Source organism: Anopheles moucheti (assembly GCF_943734755.1).
Source record: "Anopheles moucheti chromosome X unlocalized genomic scaffold, idAnoMoucSN_F20_07 X_unloc_3, whole genome shotgun sequence".
In the NCBI taxonomy this organism is placed as follows: domain Eukaryota; kingdom Metazoa; phylum Arthropoda; class Insecta; order Diptera; family Culicidae; genus Anopheles; species Anopheles moucheti.
This window is the reverse complement of record NW_026453537.1, coordinates 710,001-732,500: the sequence shown is the minus strand read 5'-3', so window position 1 is coordinate 732,500 and position 22,500 is coordinate 710,001. Positions and strand designations below refer to the sequence as shown.

General features: G+C 52.0%; 1 non-coding gene and 2 pseudogenes across 1 annotated transcript; all 3 read right to left on the bottom strand.

Moving 5' to 3' along the window:
• The window catches only part of LOC128308250 (uncharacterized), a 3,545-nt pseudogene extending 2,519 nt beyond the window's left edge, over positions 1-1,026 (bottom strand).
• Positions 1,027-1,423: 397 nt separating this feature from the next.
• LOC128308279 (5.8S ribosomal RNA) lies at positions 1,424-1,581 on the bottom strand. Its single transcript, XR_008288175.1, has one exon. It is a non-coding gene; the product is annotated as a 5.8S ribosomal RNA (ribosomal RNA).
• Positions 1,582-19,525: 17,944 nt separating this feature from the next.
• Positions 19,526-22,500, bottom strand: part of LOC128308238 (uncharacterized) — a 7,259-nt pseudogene continuing 4,284 nt past the window's right edge.

Here is a 22,500-nt window from a genome sequence, read left to right as displayed (position 1 = left end):
GGTGCAAGCACCCGTGACGGGACACCCTGGGATGGAGGGGCCCGACGAAGGCTTGCGCCAGTGCCGAACCCGTAATCCCGCAACAACTGTTCGATTTGTCTACGCCTGTGGGTTTCCAGTGTCCAGCGGCCCGGGGTAGGACCGCCAATACCCATTGGCTTGCGCGCAAGATAGACTTCTTGGTCCGTGTTTCAAGACGGGTCCCGAGGGTATCTCAATGCATAATGCGTCATCACAGATCGGGGGTGAGTGCTTCGAAGGTCTCCGGCTTGAGAACCTGCCCTCTCGACCCCGCTCTAACCAATCCATCACGCTTCCAGCGGCGCACCAAATGCTCGGTCGGGCCCTGCGCCTCTCGGTGTGAAAGGCGCGGAGACTCTCGCTCGGGGAGGCCGCCGAGCCACCCGTACTAAAGAGCCGCCAACCACGAGCCAGGGGCCGTTGCCGGAACAATAAACTCACACTTGTAATGGATCGCGATGTCCGTTACTGCGGACCGATAAGTGCACGGCAGCCGACCCGGCGAGGGCCAACCACCGCTGAATATCGCCGCCCGGATCATTGAGCTCAACAGGTTTGCGTCCCCTAGGCAGTTTCACGTACTATTTGACTCTCTATTCAGAGTGCTTTTCAACTTTCCCTCACGGTACTTGTTTTCTATCGGTCTCATGGCGGTATTTAGCTTTAGAAGGAGTTTACCTCCCACTTAGTGCTGCACTATCAAGCAACACGACTCCATGGAGCCGACCGTCTACCACCTCACTTTTCGTGCCGTTCGACGGGCCTATCACCCTCTGTGGGATAATGGGCCACCTTCAAGTTGAACTTGAACTGTTTGCACCGTAAGTGGTAGATAACGGACCGGTCCAGTACACGGAATCGGACAGACGCGAGGTACGCGCCGTCCCTACGTGCTGAGCTTATCCCGTTTCGCTCGCAGCTACTCAGGGAATCCCTGTTGGTTTCTTGTCCTCCCCTTATTAATATGCTTAAATTCTGGGGGTTCTCACACATCACTTGAGGCCTACGTTGGATTTTTCCCGAATGGTAAATAGTAGCACGCACTTGTTCGCTTGTATCCAGCGGGTGGGCGTACCGCACGCGTTACACGACTCGGCCAGACGGCGGGTCCCGGCAACAGACGGCAAGCCAGGTGTTCAAGGGCTTCCGGTGCTCCCAGGTTGTCTTATAGCCGAAGTTCGAACCGTGCGACACGACACGCACCCACTGGGCCAACTGTACCGCCTTACCATTTCAGCGCCCAAGGTCCCCCGCGGAGGGGGTCCGAGCACGCCATGATGCACAGTGCGCCAAACGCGTGTGTTCAAGCCTGCGACACACTCCCGGGCGTGCTGCTCGCCCAGGCGTGCCGCTGGTACGCGGGCGTCCTGTAGTTATGGAATAGTGTGTAACAAGAATTGGTAGGCACTCAAGAATGTGTGCATCGGTCGGGTTTAAACGTCCGATGCGCCATATGCGTTCAACGTGTCGGTGTTCATGTGTCCTGCAGTTCACATTCTGACGCGCATTTAGCTGCGGTCTTCATCGATCCATGAGCCGAGTGATCCCCTGCCTAGGGTTTTGGTATGTTCAACTGTCTCCTATGTTTTCGTTATGCGCTAGGTGCATCTCTCACAACTTAAGTTCCCCGGACAGCGTAACCGTGCACCTCTCGGTTCCTTCGAAGCCGTCCAGGGTGGACAAGGATGACCATTGGTCTTCCTTCCCATTGATCGACGCGCGATGTGGGCGGCATCGGCGCGATCTTGCACAACTTTCGTTCTCTTGATTAGGTTCTCTCTCGCTCGAGGCCAGTGTTTAAATATGTTCTAGTGGGTCTTTACCTTCGCCCTTGTGTCACACACTTTACGCGTTCGATGGCTGCCATTGGGAGTGTGCGCACAGGTACGAAGGCCACTGGCCTACGGTCGCGCACGCTCAATATCGTAGTATAGACACACCTCTCTCGCGGGTCTAATTGGCGTGCGCGGCCCCCAAGGTAACATAGCAGTTTGTTCTGCTGATACCGTGTTTCTCTATCTCTCTAAACAACTCACACAACAACATATATGTATTGATCGGTAATGATCCTTCCGCAGGTTCACCTACGGAAACCTTGTTACGACTTTTACTTCCTCTAAATCATCAAGTTCGGTCAACTTCGGCCATGCCAGCTGCAGCTCACGAAGGAACCGCGGAAGGTGTGCCTCCAGAGACCTCACTAAATAATCCATCGGTAGTAGCGACGGGCGGTGTGTACAAAGGGCAGGGACGTAATCAGCGCTAGCTAATGACTAGCACTTACTAGAAATTCCAGGTTCATGGGGACCGTTGCAGTCCCCAATCCCAACTAAATGAGCATTTGGGTGATTTCCCGTTCCTCTCGGAATGGGGGCGCCAATTGGCGAGAACACGCTGCTGCTCACATTGTAGCACGCGTGCAGCCCAGAACATCTAAGGGCATCACGGACCTGTTATCGCTCATTCTCACCTTGCTAAACACAAGTTGTCCCGCTAAGCAGGGCAAACGTGGCCGACGACCGCCCGTGAAGGGGCCGCCGGCCTTGACGTCAGGTGCGCCCGGAGGTGCACTGCTGACAGCGTTCTAGTTAGCTTGTTTGAGTCGCGTTCGTTATCGGAATTAACCAGACAAATCATTCCACGAACTAAGAACGGCCATGCACCACTACCCTTAAATTTGAGAAAGAGCTCTCAATCTGTCTTACCTCGATAAGTTCGGACCTGGTAAATTTTCCCGTGTTGAGTCAAATTAAGCCGCAAGCTCCACTTCGTTTTTTTTTTTTTTTTAACAAATGCAGGTTTTATTGTTCATAAACATTATGTTCTAACAAACAATAGCATAAACCCACGCTCTTGACGCACGACGTCGCCCGCCAGGGATTTGTCATGCGTCATTACGAACCCTTTCGGATGTCTCTTCCCTATTTCTTTATTAAATTGAATCGTATCTTAACCGCATATTAAAGGCGTACGCTTGCATAGTCCGCGTGACTCACTCATTCTTTCCCCTCTCGGAGATCTCAAGAAGTCAACCCGACATCTATCGATCTGACCATTCCGCCTCGCTGGCGGCAGCCTCCTCCGCGGGTGTCCATCGTCGGCCTGCAGCCAAAGCACGACGGCGCCTTTCGTTTTCGCGTCTGTTCCGCCGAGACCTTATCAGGTCCGCCTCCGTAGGCGCGGTCCGACGGCGGCGCGTCGTCGAGGGTCCCTCAGCCTGGACCCGAGCTCGCCATGCGCGCTGCATGAATAGACGCCGCTCATGGCGAATTCTAACCGTTTCAGGGGAAGGTGGTCCCCCTCTGCTACGCCTAGGTATGGGAGGAGGAGCTAGGCCCGCTCGCTCCGCCTCTACTGCCGTCCGCAGTATCTCGTCATCTCGGGCGGCCAGTGCTGCTGCGACGTCCGCAGCCAGTCGCACTCGCGCCCGATCCTCCGCTCTGCCGCGAAGCCGTCGGTTGCGGGCAGATCGCTGACGCGCTGCTCGCGACTCGTTCACGCGCCGCGTGATGTCTTCGATGATGACGTCGTCCATCTCCTCACCGAAGAGTGCGGCCACACTTTCGAGGACCACTTCCTCGTCCTCGGCGAAAGCCGCTTCCGTTCGACCATTGGTGAGCGCTTCCTCATCGCGCCACAGCTGTTGAAGCACTGTGGTGATGGTCTTTGCTGCTTTCTGAATGCGGTCCCACCACTCCGCACTCTCCAGCAGCTTCTCTGCGATGTTGTTAAGCTGGACCGACTCGGGTGTCCCCCAGCCCAGCAGCTCACGTCGGATCTCCTCAAACACGGGGCACTCGAACAAGACGTGGGCCACCGACTCGACCGACCCCACGCACCGTGGACACTCCGGAGACGAAGCGAAGCCGCAGACGTGCAGGTACTCCCGGAAGAATCCGTGTCCGGAGAGCACCTGCGAAAGGTGGAAGTCCACCTTCCCGTGCTTTCGTCCCGTCCACCGGTGCAGGTCGGGAATCATCCCGTGCGCCCACGTCAAGTAGCGGCTGGCCGATGGTGTTGCCGCCGCACGGTCCCAGGCGTCCTGCCATTGCAGCATCGTGGCTGCTCGCTCCGCCGCTCGTACCTCCTTCCTGCTGGCGCCAGGCTCGACCAGCAGCCTGCTATGGCACCTTGCGTCCTCGTTGACGACCAGCCAGTACGGCACCAAACCAGCCATCACCACTGACACCTCGTAGGATACCGAGCGGAACGAACTCGATACCCCACGTGCCAGTGGCTTCTGGACCTGGGCCAGTCGTCTTCGGCACCACTGCATGTCTGTCGCCTTAGCCCAGATGGGCGAGGCGTACCGGATCACCGACTCAGCGACTCCTGCCAGCAACCGCCGCTTGGCCACCTGGGGGCCGCTGTGGTTCCTCATCACCGAGGTAACCACCGCCACCGCACGGAGGGCCTTGTCCGCGGCCGCTTCCACGTGCGGTTTCCACGAGAGTTTCTCGTGGAGTTGTACCCCCAGGTAGCGTATCGATCGCTTTGACGTGCAGACCACTTCGCCGACGCGCACAGGAATTTCCAAACGTCCTCGACGCAGACTCGATATCAGAACCACCTCGGTTTTGTGGGGGGCGAGACTAAGGTGACGTGCCTCGAGCCACCCCATCACCGCGTCGATCGCAGCCTCCGCGACCGTCGCCGACTCCTCGGGTGTGCAGCCCTCGGCCAGGATGGCGATGTCATCGGCAAAGCCGACGATGGTGGCCCCTTCAGGGAGCTGGATCCGCAGAACGCCGTCGTACATAACGTTCCACAGAGTCGGGCCAAGGATTGACCCCTGTGGAACGCCTGCCGTCACCCGACGTGACACCGGGCCGTCGTGGGTGTCGTACACCAGCTCCCTGTCGGTGAAATAGTCGCGGAGCAGGAGTTGCAGCTGCGCTGGAACCTCCTTCTCACGCAGGGCCATCGCTATCGCCTGCCAGCTGGCGGTGTTAAAGGCGTTTCTGACGTCCAACGCCACAACCAGCAGACAGCGCTTATCCCGGTTGTTAGTCCGTCCGTAGGACATCGCGCGCTCGCCTGCTTCCACCACCAGCTGGATCGCCTGCAGGGTGCTCCGCTGCTTCCGGAAACCGAACTGGTTCTCGGCCAGCCGAGGTGCCTCCGGATCCTCCAGGTGCTCGTTGAGTCTGTCCAGCGTAGTCCTCTCGAAGACCTTCGCCGGATTGTCGATCAAGCAGATCGGGCGGCAGGACGAGGCTTCGCCCGGCGGCTTACCCGGCTTAGGCAACAGCACCAGCTTCTGCCTTTTCCATTCGCGTGGTATTTCGCCGGTGTCCAAGCAGCGCTGGTAGACACCAGCGAATGGCTCCGGATACTTCCGGATGGCAGCCGTTACCGCAGCGTTCGGTACTCCATCCAGGCCAGGCGCCTTCCGCGGATGCAGCTCGCTCGCTATCGCCTGGAGCTCCGCGCAGCTGATCGGACGGACCAGAGTGTCCCCTTCCGAAGGCGTGACGTCCGGCCACTCGACCGGGGGATGCTCCGGAAACAGCTCCTCGACGATCCGCTGCAACACCGCTGGATCGCGTTCACGCGCCGTCCAGCTGCCCCGAAACCGAAGAAGCACTTGCCGGAACCACTGTCCCGTCTCATCTGCAGCCAGGGCCTGCAGCCACTCATCGAACTGGCGCTGCTTGCTGGCCTTAATTGCCACCCTTAAGGCAGCACGCGCCTCCTGATGTTCCTCTGAAGCCAGTTCGGCGGACGTCTCGTCGAGGGCCAATAACTGTCGCTCCCGAGCCAACCGGCAGCGCTCGGTCAGCTCCTCGATATCCGGAGTCCACCAATATGTGTTGCAGTTCCTCCTCTGCTGCTGCGACTGCCCAATCCTCGCCATGGTAGCGTCGCAGGCCTCCGTAAGCACCATCCCCAGGCTTGCCGCATCGGTCACCCGATCGGCAAAACGGGTCGCCTCAAGTGCCAGCTCGAAAGTACGGGGGCAAAACTGGCGAGTTCGCCAGCGAGTACCCGCCTCCCGTACTTCGACACCTTCCTGCTGATGAATGCCCCGTCCGGGCCGCTGACCTGTACGATGCTGTTGCCCGACCGCAAACCGAATATAGCGGTGGTCGCTATAGGAGTAGCGGTCTAGCGTCCGCCAGGAGCTGATGTCCTCCGCTGCTCCATCCGATCGGCAGAGCGTTGGACTCGCGAAGGCGACGTCCACTCTGCTGGGCCGAGCCACACCGTTCCCCAGGAATGTCGGCTCCGTGCCGCGGTTGAGGACCTCCAATCCTAGGCTGGTAACCGTCTGAAGGAGCGCCTCACCCTTAAGGTTGGCCCGCTCGCTCCCCCAGGCCCCATGCCACGCGTTGAAGTCACCAGCTATCAGCACGCAAGGGTGGCCTCGCGCAAGTACCTCCAGCCGGTCCATCTGTTGCTCGAACTCCGGGAGGCCGATCGATGGCGGAATATAGCAGCAGATGACAACGATGCCCGCCACCTCGGCAGCTACGATGCCCGGATGCTGCACGCTCCTCACCCGCTGTATGGGAAACCGTTGGCCACTGGTGACGATCGCGGCCTTCAGTGCGTCGTCGGATGCCCAGTTCCCATTGTTGGCCGGCACAGCATAGAGCTCCGTGATGAGCATCACGTCTGCTCCCTCCTCCCTCATCCGCTGGAGCGCAAGATCCTGAGCGCTCCTGCTCTTACCGATATTTATCTGGAGCACTTCTATCATCATCGTGTGGCTGCAGCTTTGCACGAAGCTGCGGCAATCGAGTGCGGGCCGCCACACTTCAAACAGCGAGCCTCGCCAGTGCAGCTCGCTGCCTTGTGGCCTTCCGCGCCACACCGGATACACGCTTTGCTGCGGTCCTCTCCCGAGCACTGCCCGGCGAAGTGGCCGCGCTCCAAACATCGGAAGCACCGCTTCTCCTCCAGCGACGCTTTCGGGACCTCCCACACCCAACAGGAGGTGTGTCCTAGGAGCAGGCGCTTCCCAGCCAGATGCTCCGCATCCGACCGGGGCAGACGAACGCGAGCACGCTTCGTGCCGTCTCGCCGCTCCCACATGTCGAAGGTGGCCTCGGAATGCTCCTTGCCGAGAGCCGTCAACACCGCCCGACGCAGCTGGTCCTCGCTCGCCAAGGAGTCGATGTTTGTTATGAGCACCATCGACATCTCCGTACGCACGGACGCCGCACCCTTGTCTCCGATGGCTTGCCGGATACGCTGGCACAGCTCGGCGCTGTCGGCATCACGGCTCAGCGGCAGCCGCAAGGTGTCTTTCGGCGTTCGCTTGCCGACGCCGATCTTCTCCTGCATGCCGTCGAGATGCGAGCTCGTACGAATCGCCCTATACATGTCGAGGTAGCTGACGCCCTCCGCTGGCATCACCTCGATGGTGTCGGGCCGCTTCCGCGACTTCTTCACTGCAGCTGGCATCGTGCGTGGCTGCTGCTTACTCTGCTTTCGCAGCAACTGGCCCTGCAAATGCCACTGTTGTTGTTGTTGCTGGGGCTGCCCAGCCGAACGCTGTCCGCTCTGATGTTGCTGCGGACGTTGCTGCTGTTGCCGCTGCGGCTGCTGCCGTTGCGGGAGCTGCGGCCACTGCTGCTGATGCTGCTGAGCCGGCTGCTGGCGTGCCGACTTACGGCGCACCACCTCGGCCCAGGAGCCGCCTTCCTGGTCCGGAGACGGCACCACCGTAGCCGTCACCGCACCCTCTCGCTGTTGTGCCAGCTGCTGCTGCTGCTGCTGCTGCTGTTGCTGCTGCGACTGCGCAACAACCAGTTGCGTAAGGAGCCCAGAGACCATCTCCCGCTCCTTACGGTTCTCCTCTCGCAGATGGAGCACCTCCTGGCGATGGCACTCCTGCATCGCCGCGAGGTCTTTCCGGTATTGCTCAGCTTGCTCCGTCAGCTGAACACGGAGGAGGGATAGCTCGTCCTCCAGACGCTCGATGAGCCTCTCCATCGTGGCTCCTTTCGCAGCCGTGGCCGTGCCAACGCCACTCGTGCGAGCAACACCGCTCGTGGCTGCGGTCTGCCCTTCCGGCACTCTGCTGAGCATCACTACCGGTTTCGAGCCCACCGGTGCTCGGCTATCGGTCGATCCCGACCGTGATCGTAAATTCCGACTGGCGGACATCATCGCCAGAAGGAAGGAAGAGTCCGCGCTTTAAACTGGTTTTACTCCCCCTCGAGGAGGGACGCCAGCAGCGGACTGCCACGAGGATCGACGGCGAGGTTTTTCCGCCCGGGCGAGGTGAGGGAAGATGGTAGAAGAACGGGGGGGTGCGCGATGGACTCGTCCCGCCGAGCCGCTTCTTCTGATACCCCACTTGCCTGGGTGGCGATGAAGTTTTCCTCGGAAAAATCGCGAAAAACCGCTTCCTGGGTGGTTTTTCCGCTCTAGGGGGGTGGGGGTGGGTGGTATGGTGGTGGGGGGGTATTTTCCCGACTCCCCTCTTGAAAACTCGTCGTTTGATACCCCGCACGACGGTATCAGGGCGAAAATTTTCTTCTTCGGAAAAACGCTTTTCCGCCCGTATCTCTCTGGATGTTGCGAAAACCACTTTTCCGGCGATGGAATTAGATGTAGTTTTTCCCGCCGAAACTTTTGTCCGAACACCCGGAAGCTCTAGCCCGACTCCTTGGCCGGGAAAATCGCCAAAAACCACTTCGGTAGGTGGTTTTTCCGCTCTAGGTGGGTGGGGGTGGGTAGTATCGTGATGGGAGGGTGTTATCCCGACTCCCCTCGTCAATCCGCGTCGATTGACACCCCACACGCCGGTATCAGGCCGAAAATTGTCCACTGACGAAAAACACTTTTCCGGCCGTATCTCCCCGGATGTCGGAAAAATCGCTTTTCCGGCGATGGAATTAGATGTAGTTTTTCCCGCCGAAACTTTTCTCTGAACACCCGGGAGCTCTACCTCCGCTCCTTGGCCGGGAAAAACGCGGAAAACCACTTTTCGCGGGGGTTTTCCGGGGCTGGGTGGCGGGTGGGTGGTGCTAGGGGGGGGAAACCGCGTTTCCCCCACTCCTCTTTCCGAGACGCGTCGTTAGACACCCCACACGATGGTATTGGGCCGAAAATGTCACACACACACAAATCTCACACACACGTAAAGAGCGGTGAAATTTCGTCCGGGAGTGCCCCTCCGGGAGCGCTAGCGCTCCAGCAGGGGGGTGATTCGTCCGGAAGTTTTTTTCCTCGCTCTTTTTCACACACACGCCGCCATTTTCGACGAGCACGTGGTTTTCTTTGTTCGCTAATAACTCACTGAGTTTTCGTCCGATTGACACGAAATTTTCAACACTTATTCTTTACTGCGGAGCGCAACTTTTAAAACACCTTCCAGCCGGATCGGTCCGCAATGTTCGGAGTTATACAGGTGTGAAATTTCACCACAAAAACACCTGCCGTTCCGCGAACTCCATCAATTCGGCCAATGTTTCTTCACCAAAAGGTGTGGCCTGGTGAGGCCCACAAAGTGTCACTATCACTTTTCCGATATCTTCACTCTTTCGCACAATATGTCACAAAAACCGTTTCGTTCAATAACACACGCAAGGGGGGGCGTGGGGCCACCAAATTCGCAGGGGGGGTTCCGGAGGGTACCTCCAACTTTATTACAAACTTTCGCACCGATCAAGCGCAAATTGCGGCACTTTTGCTTTGAAAAACCGAGGAGCGCGGATTTCACGTCCACTCAGGTCGAGCTCTCGATCGCGACTGCAAGCTCCACTTCGTTGTGGTGCCCTTCCGTCAATTCCTTTAAGTTTCAACTTTGCAACCATACTTCCCCCGGAACCCGATTTTGGTTTCCCGGAAGCGACTGAGAGCACCGAATAGGGGTAGCGTCTCCCAATTGCTAATTGGCATCGTTTACGGTTAGAACTAGGGCGGTATCTAATCGGCTTCGATCCTCTAACTTTCGTTCTTGATTAATGAAAGCATCCATGGCAAACGCTTTCGCTTCGGTCGGTCCTACGACGGTCTACGAATTTCACCTCTCGCGCCGTAATACCAATGCCCCCAACTACTTCTGTTAATCATTACCTCTGGGTCTACGACAAACCAACGAAAGAATCAGACCGAGGTCATATTCCATTATTCCATGCAAGATTATTCTCGGCCAACGCCGACCCGCGGAGGGCCGGACGCTTTTGTACTAGCCTGCTGTGAGCACTCTAATTTGTTCAAGGTAAACGTGAGTACCCTGAGCACCATGAGGGGCCGGGCCGGACTGAACCGGTTAACCGGTACCCGTTCACGGAGTAAACGCCCAGGCACACCATTGTGAGTCGCAGCCGCGAGCTCGCTCACGGACGGTCCCGGCGTGTAACCGGGCGCCCGCGGCGGTCGCGAGTCTGGACGGGGAATCAACTTCGAACGTTTTAACCGCAACAACTTTAATATACGCTAGTGGAGCTGGAATTACCGCGGCTGCTGGCACCAGACTTGCCCTCCACTTGATCCTTGTTGAAGGATTTATACTCAACTCATTCCAATTATGGACCATCGTTAGAGAGGTCCATATTGTTATTTCTCGTCACTACCTCCCCGTGCCGGGATTGGGTAATTTACGCGCCTGCTGCCTTCCTTGGATGTGGTAGCCATTTCTCAGGCTCCCTCTCCGGAATCGAACCCTGATTCCCCGTTACCCGTCGCAACCATGGTAGTCCTCTACACTACCATCAATAGTTGATAGGGCAGACATTTGAAAGATCTGTCGTCAGTCGGCGAGCGACCATACGATCTGCGAGCTTATCCAGACTTCAACTCAAGCCGCCCGGAGGCGATTGGTTTAACTAATAAGTGCACCAGTTCCAGCACCCGGCGAGGGTACCAGTCCCGGCATGTTGCATGTATTAGCTCTGGCTTTTCCACAGTTATCCAACTAACTCATTGGGTTTATGATCTTGTAAATTATAGCTGTTATACTGAGCCTTATGCGGTTTCACATTCATTGATGTTCGTACTTAGACATGCATGGCTTAACCTTTGAGACAAGCGTATATTACTGGTAGGATCAACCAGAATTCTCTCTCGTACCGGCGTGAGTATCCCACACACGTTCGATACCGGGGTGAATCGAATTCACACTCTTTAACCATAAGCCAACCGAAGCACTTAAGCAACTGGAAGACCACCGGTTCCATATCTCTCTGAGTGATGCATGTCACCATGCACCGCTTCCACCGTGTATCACATCACATCACACTCTAAACCATTTCACATAGGTCCGCGCGATTGCTCACGGGACCCTATTCTCGCTAGGAGGTTCGGTTCGATTCCTGTACACTACAACGAGCTTTTCCAATTCTTGTGTCCGACTGGCGAACGTTCTGTTGCGTTATAAACTTCGCGGTACTTGCCACCGGGTATGGTGTCCGTACAACCTTCTGAGAAATAGCCGGCGCGATCGACGGGATTAACCGACAATGCAGCGCTGGCTCTTGATCGGGCAATTTACGGGCTTTATCGGGCAATTTACGGGCTTGATGGTGCGACTTACGGGCCTGATAGTGCGACTAACGGGCTTGATAGGGCAATTTACGGGCTTTTTGGTGCGAATTACGGGCTTTTTGGTGCGACTTATGGGCTTGATAGGGCAATTTACGGGCTTTTTGGTGCGACTTATGGGCTTGATAGGGTAATTTACGGGCTTGTTGGTGCGACTTATGGGCCTGATAGTGCGACTAACGGGCTTGATAGGGCAATTTACGGGCTTTTTGGTGCGACTTACGGGCCTGATAGTGCGACTTAAGGGCCTGATAGTGCGACTAACGGGCTTTGATAGTGCGACCAACGGGCTTGATAGTGCGACCTATGGGCTTGATAGTGCGACTAACGGGCTTGATAGTGCGACTTATGGGCTTGATAGTGCGACTTATGGGCTTGATAGTGCGACTTACGGGCTTGCTTTTCCATGTTTTTCGCATCGAGCTTCGGTTCGTTTCGAATAATTTTGTCCATGTTTTTCGTTTGCTACGAGAGGTTCGGTTCGTTTTCAGTTATCCCTGTGTTCATGGTTTTCGTGAGCTTCGATAGGTTTGGTCCGTGTTTTTGAGTACTCTTGTCCATGATTTTCGTGTGCTTCTAGAGGTTTGGTCCGATTTTCAGTACTCTTGTCCATGCTTTCACATGCTCTGATAGGTAGGTTCGTTCTCAGTTATCCCTGTGTTCATGGTTTTCGTGTGCTTCCATAGGTTTGGTCCGTGTTTTTGAGTACTCTTGTCCATGATTTTCGTGTGCTTCTAGAGGTTTGGTCCGATTTTCAGTACTCTTGTCCATGCTTTCACATGCTCTGATAGGTAGGTTCGTTCTCAGTTATCCCTGTGTTCATGGTTTTCGTGTGCTTCCATAGGTTTGGTCCGTGTTTTTGAGTACTCTTGTCCATGATTTTCGTGTGCTTCTAGAGGTTTGGTCCGATTTTCAGTACTCTTGTCCATGCTTTCACATGCTCTGATAGGTAGGTTCGTTCTCAGTTATCCCTGTGTTCATGGTTTTCGTGTGCTTCCATAGGTTTGGTCCGTGTTTTTGAGTACTCTTGTCCATGATTTTCGTGTGCTTCTAGAGGTTTGGTCCGATTTTCAGTACTCTTGTCCATGCTTTCACATGCTCTGATAGGTAGGTTCGTTCTCAGTTATCCCTGTGTTCATGGTTTTCGTTTGCTTCGATTCGTTCACTCTATTACTCTTGTCTTTGGTTTTCGTTTGCTTCGATTCGTTCACTCCATTACTCTTGTCTGTGGTTTTTCGTTTGCTTCGATTCGTTCAGTCCATTACTCTTGTGTGTGGTTTTCGTTTGCTTCGATTCGTTCAGTCCATTACTCTTGTGTGTGGTTTTCGTTTGCTTCGAGTCGTTCAGTCCATTACCCTTGTCTATGATTTTCGTTTGCTTCGAGTCGTTCAGTCCAATACTTACCCTTGTCTATGATTTTCGCTCTAAGCCCAGTCGCCCTGCGCTCTGGAAATCACATTCCAACTCTATCACCGATAGCGCTCACACCTTGGAAACCACATTTCACCCAGGGGACCTTAGGGTGGATTTTGAGCCTTTCGGGATTGCGAAACCATCATTTAACACTCTAAACTTAATTTCCGCAATCCCAGACGCACTTTCCATATGGTCTCCAAAAATGCGTGTGAGCTGACCTGGTCCCTTATAATAGGCAATGAACACGATTTTGGCAAAATATTTTTTTCAAAATTTTTTGACTCACTGGGTAAAATCGAATTTACTTGGGAAAAATGTTCTAGCAGGGGCCCTCCCATACAAATTTTTTTCTTCTCAAAAATGATTTTCGTTTCACTTTTCATACTCAGGGGAGTCTAAAATTGATGTTTTGAGTCACCATGAAAAAAAAATTTTTTTTGACCCGAGCTTGTGTCGCGACCCAAAAATCGACTCACTTGGGAAAAATGTTCTAGCAGGGGCCCTCCCATACAAAAATTTTTTCTTCTCAAAAATGATTTTCGTTTCACTTTTCATACTCAGGGGAGTCTAAAATTGATGTTTTGAGTCACCGTGAAAAAAAAATTTTTTTGACCCGAGCTTGTGTCGGCGACCCAAAATCGACGCACTTGGGAAAAATGTTCTAGCAGGGGCCCTCCCATACAAAAATTTTTTCTTCTCAAAAATGATTTTCGTTTCACTTTTCATACTCAGGGGAGTCTAAAATTGATGTTTTGAGTCACCGAGAAAAAAAAATTTTTTTGACCCGAGCTTGTGTCGGCGACCCAAAAATCGACGCACTTGGGAAATATGTTCTAGCAGGGGCCCTCCCATACAAAAATTTTTTCTTCTCAAAAATGATTTTCGTTTCACTTTTCATACTCAGGGGAGTCTAAAATTGATGTTTTGAGTCACCGAGAAAAAAAAATTTTTTTGACCCGAGCTTGTGTCGGCGACCCAAAAATCGACGCACTTGGGAAATATGTTCTAGCAGGGGCCCTCCCATACAAAAATTTTTTCTTCTCAAAAATGATTTTCGTTTCACTTTTCATACTCAGGGGAGTCTAAAATTGATGTTTTGAGTCACCGTGAAAAAAAAATTTTTTTGACCCGAGCTTGTGTCGGCGACCCAAAATCGACGCACTTGGGAAATATGTTCTAGCAGGGGCCCTCCCATACAAAAATTTTTTCTTCTCAAAAATGATTTTCGTTTCACTTTTCATACTCAGGGGAGTCTAAAATTGATGTTTTGAGTCACCGTGAAAAAAAAATTTTTTTGACCCGAGCTTGTGTCGGCGACCCAAAATCGACGCACTTGGGAAAAATGTTCTAGCAGGGGCCCTCCCATACAAAAATTTTTTCTTCTCAAAAATGATTTTCGTTTCACTTTTCATACTCAGGGGAGTCTAAAATTGATGTTTTGAGTCACCGAGAAAAAAAAAATTTTTTGACCCGAGCTTGTGTCGGCGACCCAAAATCGACGCACTTGGGAAAAATGTTCTAGCAGGGGCCCTCCCATACAAAAATTTTTTCTTCTCAAAAATGATTTTCGTTTCACTTTTCATACTCAGGGGAGTCTAAAATTGATGTTTTGAGTCACCGTGAAAAAAAAATTTTTTTGACCCGAGCTTGTGTCGGCGACCCAAAATCGACGCACTTGGGAAAAATGTTCTAGCAGGGGCCCTCCCATACAAAAATTTTTTCTTCTCAAAAATGATTTTCGTTTCACTTTTCATACTCAGGGGAGTCTAAAATTGATGTTTTGAGTCACCGAGAAAAAAAAAATTTTTTGACCCGAGCTTGTGTCGGCGACCCAAAATCGACGCACTTGGGAAAAATGTTCTAGCAGGGGCCCTCCCATACAAAAATTTTTTCTTCTCAAAAATGATTTTCGTTTCACTTTTCATACTCAGGGGAGTCTAAAATTGATGTTTTGAGTCACGGTGAAAAAAATTTTTTTTTGACCCGAGCTTGTGTCGGCGACCCAAAATCGACGCACTTGGGAAAAATGTTCTAGCAGGGGCCCTCCCATACAAAAATTTTTTCTTCTCAAAAATGATTTTCGTTTCACTTTTCATACTCAGGGGAGTCTAAAATTGATGTTTTGAGTCACCGTGAAAAAAAAATTTTTTTGACCCGAGCTTGTGTCGGCGACCCAAAATCGACGCACTTGGGAAAAATGTTCTAGCAGGGGCCCTCCCATACAAAATTTTTTTCTTCTCAAAAATGATTTTCGTTTCACTTTTCATACTCAGGGGAGTCTAAAATTGATGTTTTGAGTCACCGAGAAAAAAAAAATTTTTTGACCCGAGCTTGTGTCGGCGACCCAAAATCGACGCACTTGGGAAAAATGTTCTAGCAGGGGCCCTCCCATACAAATTTTTTTCTTCTCAAAAATGATTTTCGTTTCACTTTTCATACTCAGGGGAGTCTAAAATTGATGTTTTGAGTCACCATGAAAAAAAAATTTTTTTTGACCCGAGCTTGTGTCGCGACCCAAAAATCGACTCACTTGGGAAAAATGTTCTAGCAGGGGCCCTCCCATACAAAAATTTTTTCTTCTCAAAAATGATTTTCGTTTCACTTTTCATACTCAGGGGAGTCTAAAATTGATGTTTTGAGTCACCGTGAAAAAAAAATTTTTTTGACCCGAGCTTGTGTCGGCGACCCAAAATCGACGCACTTGGGAAAAATGTTCTAGCAGGGGCCCTCCCATACAAAAATTTTTTCTTCTCAAAAATGATTTTCGTTTCACTTTTCATACTCAGGGGAGTCTAAAATTGATGTTTTGAGTCACCGAGAAAAAAAAATTTTTTTGACCCGAGCTTGTGTCGGCGACCCAAAAATCGACGCACTTGGGAAAAATGTTCTAGCAGGGGCCCTCCCATACAAAAATTTTTTTTTGACTCACCGGGTAAAATGGTCGCACTTGGTAAAAATGTTCTAGCAGGGGCCCTCCCATACAAAAATTTTTTCTTCTCAAAAATGATTTTCGTTTCATTTTTCATACTCAGGGGAGTCTAAAATTGATGTTTTGAGTCACCGAGAAAAAAAAATTTTTTTGACCCGAGCTTGTGTCGGCGACCCAAAAATCGACGCACTTGGGAAATATGTTCTAGCAGGGGCCCTCCCATACAAAAATTTTTTCTTCTCAAAAATGATTTTCGTTTCACTTTTCATACTCAGGGGAGTCTAAAATTGATGTTTTGAGTCACCGAGAAAAAAAAATTTTTTTGACCCGAGCTTGTGTCGGCGACCCAAAAATCGACGCACTTGGGAAATATGTTCTAGCAGGGGCCCTCCCATACAAAAATTTTTTCTTCTCAAAAATGATTTTCGTTTCACTTTTCATACTCAGGGGAGTCTAAAATTGATGTTTTGAGTCACCGTGAAAAAAAAATTTTTTTGACCCGAGCTTGTGTCGGCGACCCAAAATCGACGCACTTGGGAAATATGTTCTAGCAGGGGCCCTCCCATACAAAAATTTTTTCTTCTCAAAAATGATTTTCGTTTCACTTTTCATACTCAGGGGAGTCTAAAATTGATGTTTTGAGTCACGGTGAAAAAAAAATTTTTTGACCCGAGCTTGTGTCGGTGACCCAAAATCGACGCACTTGGGAAAAATGTTCTAGCAGGGGCCCTCCCATACAAAAATTTTTTTTTGACTCACCGGGTAAAATGGTCGCACTTGGTAAAAATGTTCTAGCAGGGGCCCTCCCATACAAAAATTTTTTCTTCTCAAAAATGATTTTCGTTTCATTTTTCATACTCAGGGGAGTCTAAAATTGATGTTTTGAGTCACCGAGAAAAAAAAATTTTTTTGACCCGAGCTTGTGTCGGCGACCCAAAAATCGACGCACTTGGGAAATATGTTCTAGCAGGGGCCCTCCCATACAAAAATTTTTTCTTCTCAAAAATGATTTTCGTTTCACTTTTCATACTCAGGGGAGTCTAAAATTGATGTTTTGAGTCACCGAGAAAAAAAAATTTTTTTGACCCGAGCTTGTGTCGGCGACCCAAAAATCGACGCACTTGGGAAATATGTTCTAGCAGGGGCCCTCCCATACAAAAATTTTTTCTTCTCAAAAATGATTTTCGTTTCACTTTTCATACTCAGGGGAGTCTAAAATTGATGTTTTGAGTCACCGTGAAAAAAAAATTTTTTTGACCCGAGCTTGTGTCGGCGACCCAAAATCGACGCACTTGGGAAATATGTTCTAGCAGGGGCCCTCCCATACAAAAATTTTTTCTTCTCAAAAATGATTTTCGTTTCACTTTTCATACTCAGGGGAGTCTAAAATTGATGTTTTGAGTCACCGTGAAAAAAAAATTTTTTTGACCCGAGCTTGTGTCGGCGACCCAAAATCGACGCACTTGGGAAAAATGTTCTAGCAGGGGCCCTCCCATACAAAAATTTTTTCTTCTCAAAAATGATTTTCGTTTCACTTTTCATACTCAGGGGAGTCTAAAATTGATGTTTTGAGTCACGGTGAAAAAAATTTTTTTTTGACCCGAGCTTGTGTCGGCGACCCAAAATCGACGCACTTGGGAAAAATGTTCTAGCAGGGGCCCTCCCATACAAAAATTTTTTCTTCTCAAAAATGATTTTCGTTTCACTTTTCATACTCAGGGGAGTCTAAAATTGATGTTTTGAGTCACCGTGAAAAAAAAATTTTTTTGACCCGAGCTTGTGTCGGCGACCCAAAATCGACGCACTTGGGAAAAATGTTCTAGCAGGGGCCCTCCCATACAAAATTTTTTTCTTCTCAAAAATGATTTTCGTTTCACTTTTCATACTCAGGGGAGTCTAAAATTGATGTTTTGAGTCACCGAGAAAAAAAAAATTTTTTGACCCGAGCTTGTGTCGGCGACCCAAAATCGACGCACTTGGGAAAAATGTTCTAGCAGGGGCCCTCCCATACAAAAATTTTTTCTTCTCAAAAATGATTTTCGTTTCACTTTTCATACTCAGGGGAGTCTAAAATTGATGTTTTGAGTCACGGTGAAAAAAATTTTTTTTTGACCCGAGCTTGTGTCGGCGACCCAAAATCGACGCACTTGGGAAAAATGTTCTAGCAGGGGCCCTCCCATACAAAAATTTTTTCTTCTCAAAAATGATTTTCGTTTCACTTTTCATACTCAGGGGAGTCTAAAATTGATGTTTTGAGTCACCGTGAAAAAAAAATTTTTTTGACCCGAGCTTGTGTCGGCGACCCAAAATCGACGCACTTGGGAAAAATGTTCTAGCAGGGGCCCTCCCATACAAAAATTTTTTCTTCTCAAAAATGATTTTCGTTTCACTTTTCATACTCAGGGGAGTCTAAAATTGATGTTTTGAGTCACCGAGAAAAAAAAATTTTTTTGACCCGAGCTTGTGTCGGCGACCCAAAAATCGACGCACTTGGGAAATATGTTCTAGCAGGGGCCCTCCCATACAAAAATTTTTTCTTCTCAAAAATGATTTTCGTTTCACTTTTCATACTCAGGGGAGTCTAAAATTGATGTTTTGAGTCACCGTGAAAAAAATTTTTTTTTGACTCACTGGGTAAAATGGTCGCACTTGGGAAAAATGTTCTAGCAGGGGCCCTCCCATACAAAAAATTTTAATTTCTCAAATCGATCCGTGGTTTCACTTTTCATACTCTAGGGCCCATTTGCTTCAACTTTGGAAAAAATTTTCGATGATGAAAAATTTTCACCTTCGACGTCCATCGACCACTCGACCCGAACTTGGTACTTTTGTATGGAGGTACCCAAGTGGTGACTTTCTCATACAAAAATTTTTATTTCTCAAATCGATCCGTGGTTTCACTTTTCATACTCTAGGGCCCAATTGCTTCAACTTTGGAAAAAATTTTCGATGATGAAAAATTTTCACCTTCGACGTCCATCGACCACTCGACCCGAACTTGGTACTTTTGTATGGAGGTACCCGAGTGGTGACTTTTTCATACAAAAATTTTTATTTCTCAAATCGATCCGTGGTTTCACTTTTCATACTCTAGGGCCCATTTGCTTCAACTTTGGAAAAAATTTTCGATGATGAAAAATTTTCACCTTCGACGTCCATCGACCACTCGACCCGAACTTGGTACTTTTGTATGGAGGTACCAAAGTGGTGACTTTTTCATACAAAAATTTTTTTGCGAATACGTGTTCGTTCGCGATCATTAAGGCCATGAACAACAAGTCCGCTGCGATAGAAATAGTGCATTGTAGTTACTCGACGAGAAAAAAAATCGGGACTTAGAAAAATTTTTGAAAGTCAAATCGTATTGACTTCCAACAACACCTGATAATAAACACACATTGCCTGTTGCACCACAGATCGCATTTGACTTAACAAATCGCCTGTTGGTACGCACATCACCATCGACTTTACCAATCGCGTTTCGCACCGCTAATCCCACTTGGCGTGGAGCCACGCACATAATGTTGCGAGGAGAGTATTAATCGGGACTTAGCGTTTTAAGCTCGCGAACACTCCACTATGGGAGTGCACGCAAGCACCAACTGTACACACACAACACAACAATCACTCTCGCGAACACTCCATTCCCAAAGTGAACGCGAGCACCAGCAAGCATGGGTCGCCTGAGAGGATCGATGCGAACGCATCTCTACAACTCGCAGCTCCCAGCCTGTAGTCCCGTCGTTTGCGGGCGGTCGAAGGTGTCGAAACTAGTTGTATCCACGGTCGACGGAAACACAGCCACCAGGGTTCCCTGTGGTAAGGTACTTCCACGTGCAGCGTGCTCCCGCCCGTTGCGGCTCAGTCTAGTGCTATAGCGGGGATGAGACGTCAGTGTGCGCGGGGCAGCACCGACGGATCTCGGAGGGTTGTTAAGCCCGCTAGCTTCCGATCACCTAATGGGTTTGAGAAGCGCTATCAGCTCGGATTGGATACGACCTTAGAGGCGTTCAGGCATAATCCAGCGGACGTAGCGTCATACCAAAGTCCGGTCGAACTAGTATTGAGCCAGTGGTCCGTACCTGTGGTTCCTCTCGTACTGCACAGGAATTCCGTTAAGATAGCGGCAAACAGCACACACCAGTAGGGTAAAACTAACCTGTCTCACGACGGTCTAAACCCAGCTCACGTTCCCTTGAAAGGGTGAACAATCCTACGCTTGGTGAATTTTGCTTCACAATGATAGGAAGAGCCGACATCGAAGGATCAAAAAGCCACGTCGCTATGAACGCTTGGCGGCCACAAGCCAGTTATCCCTGTCCCGGTGGAAGACGGCGCAATTCGACAGGAGGTGCTTCGACATCGCCCTCACACACGGCCACTTCGAACAGGTCGATACACCGGAGGGGCTGATCGGCGGACTCACCCAGGCGTGCGATGAGACCATGGAGAGAGTGCATGGGGCCACTTTCCACCGCAAGCCCCAGATGTACTGGTGGTCTCCAGAGATCGAGCGCCTGAGGGAGGAGTGCGAAGCAGCGGAGGCCGCTCATTGCCGAGCCCAACTGTCGGAGCGTGCAGCGACATCTGCCAGGCTGCAGGATTGCCGCCGTCTGCTGAAGGCTGAAATAAAGAGCAGCAAAGAAAGCAGCCTCCAGGAGCTGATCGACTGTGTTGAAGCTGAGGTGTTCGGACTCGGGTACAAAGTGGTGCGAGCGAAACTGCGCAGCAGGGCGCCACCGGAAACGGACCGAGCCGTACTCGACCCGATCGTCGACGCGCTGTTTCCGGAGCATCCAGCATTTGAGTGGCCAGACATCGAAGCGTGTGCTGCCTCACACGAGGCTCTGAGGCCGGTCACGGTCGCGGAGATCCTGTCGCTGGCCGAGCGGATGGCTCCCTCGAAGGCGCCAGGGTTGGACGGCATACCCAACGCCGCAGTGAAGGCGGCGATGAGGAAGCATCCGGAGGTGTTCGCGAAAGTCTACAACCAGCTGCTCGAACAGGGCGAGTTTCCTGCGGAGTGGAAGGAGGCTCGTCTCGTGCTGATCGCGAAGCCGGGAAAGCAGCCGGGCGATCCGTCGTCATACCGCCCGCTGCTCATGCTGGGAGCAGTCGCCAAGGGGTTCGAACGGCTGATCCTAGATCGGCTGAACGACCACTTGGAGGACAGCGACGCGCCTCGTCTGTCGCCAAATCAGCACGGGTTCCGGCGAGGCCGGTCAACCATCCAGGCCATCGAACGAGTAGTCGAGCGGGGGCAGCACGCGAGGACATTCCATCGTACCAACCAGCGGGACCCTCGCTGTCTGGCGGTGGCAGCGCTGGACGTGAGGAACGCCTTCAATTCCGCGAGTTGGAAGGCGATTGCGGCTGCCCTGCAGAAGCTGCAGGTCCCTACAGCCCTCCAGAGAATCTTGCGCAGCTACTTTTCTGAGAGGAGGCTGGTGTACGAGACCAGCGAGGGACCAGTGCGGCGTACGATTACGGCAGGCGTTCCACAGGGCTCAATACTGGGCCCAACGTTGTGGAACGCCATGTACGACGGCGTGCTTCGGCTGGAGCTGCCCGAGGGCGCTGAAGTGATCGGCTTCGCGGACGACATCGCGGTGCTGGCGGAGGGGACTACACCTGAAACAGCGACGCGAGCAGCAGAGACGGCTATTGCGGTGATCAGTTCGTGGATGGCACAACACCATCTGGAGATTGCTCCGGCCAAAACCGAACTGATTATCGTGTCCACCATGCGGCGAGACAACACCCGAGTCCCGGTGAGCGTCAGCGGAGTGGAGAAGATGCCGACCCGTACGCTCAAGTACCTCGGGGTCATCATCGAGGACCACTTGTCGTGGAAGCCACACGTCGAGCAGGCCACGTCGAAGGCGCTCCGTGTGGCACAGGCGATCTCCAGGCTGCTCCGCAACCACGGCGGGCCAACGAGTGCGAAGCGGCGTCTTCTTGCGTCAGTGGTGGACTCCACCCTCCGCTACGCTGCTCCCATTTGGCACGAGGCGGTCCAGCTCCGGGCGTGTCGCAGACAGCTCAACCGCGTGCAGGGACTATACGCACGGCCGGTCGCCCGCACTTTCGTTACGGTGCGGAACGAGGTGGCAACGGTGCTGGCCAACGTGGTCCCGATCTGTCTGCTGATCGAGGAAGATGCAAGGTGTTACCAGCGTAACCAGCAGCCGGGCATCAGCACGCAGGAGGTGCGAGCAGAGGAGCGGCGACGGACCGTCGAACAGTGGCAGGCGGAGTGGGATGAGCTGGCCCCGACGAGCCGCTTCACCGCGTGGTCACACACGGTGATACCGAACATCGCGGCGTGGAGGGACAGGCGCCACGGGGAGATGACCTTCCATCTCGCCCAGGTGCTGTCGGGTCATGGATTTTTCCATGACTACCTCCACACAAAACACCTGTCGCCGTCACCGGACTGTGCACGATGTCCGGGGGTCCCTGAAACGGCGGAGCACGCGTTCTTCCACTGCCCGCGCTTTGCGGATGTGCGAGGCGAGCTGATGGAGGAGGGAGACACTGCCTCTATCACCCCCCAAAACCTTCAGGCGTACCTGCTGCTAAGCCAGGAGAACTGGAGCAACGTGTGTGAGGCTGCACGCCGTATCACCGTGGCG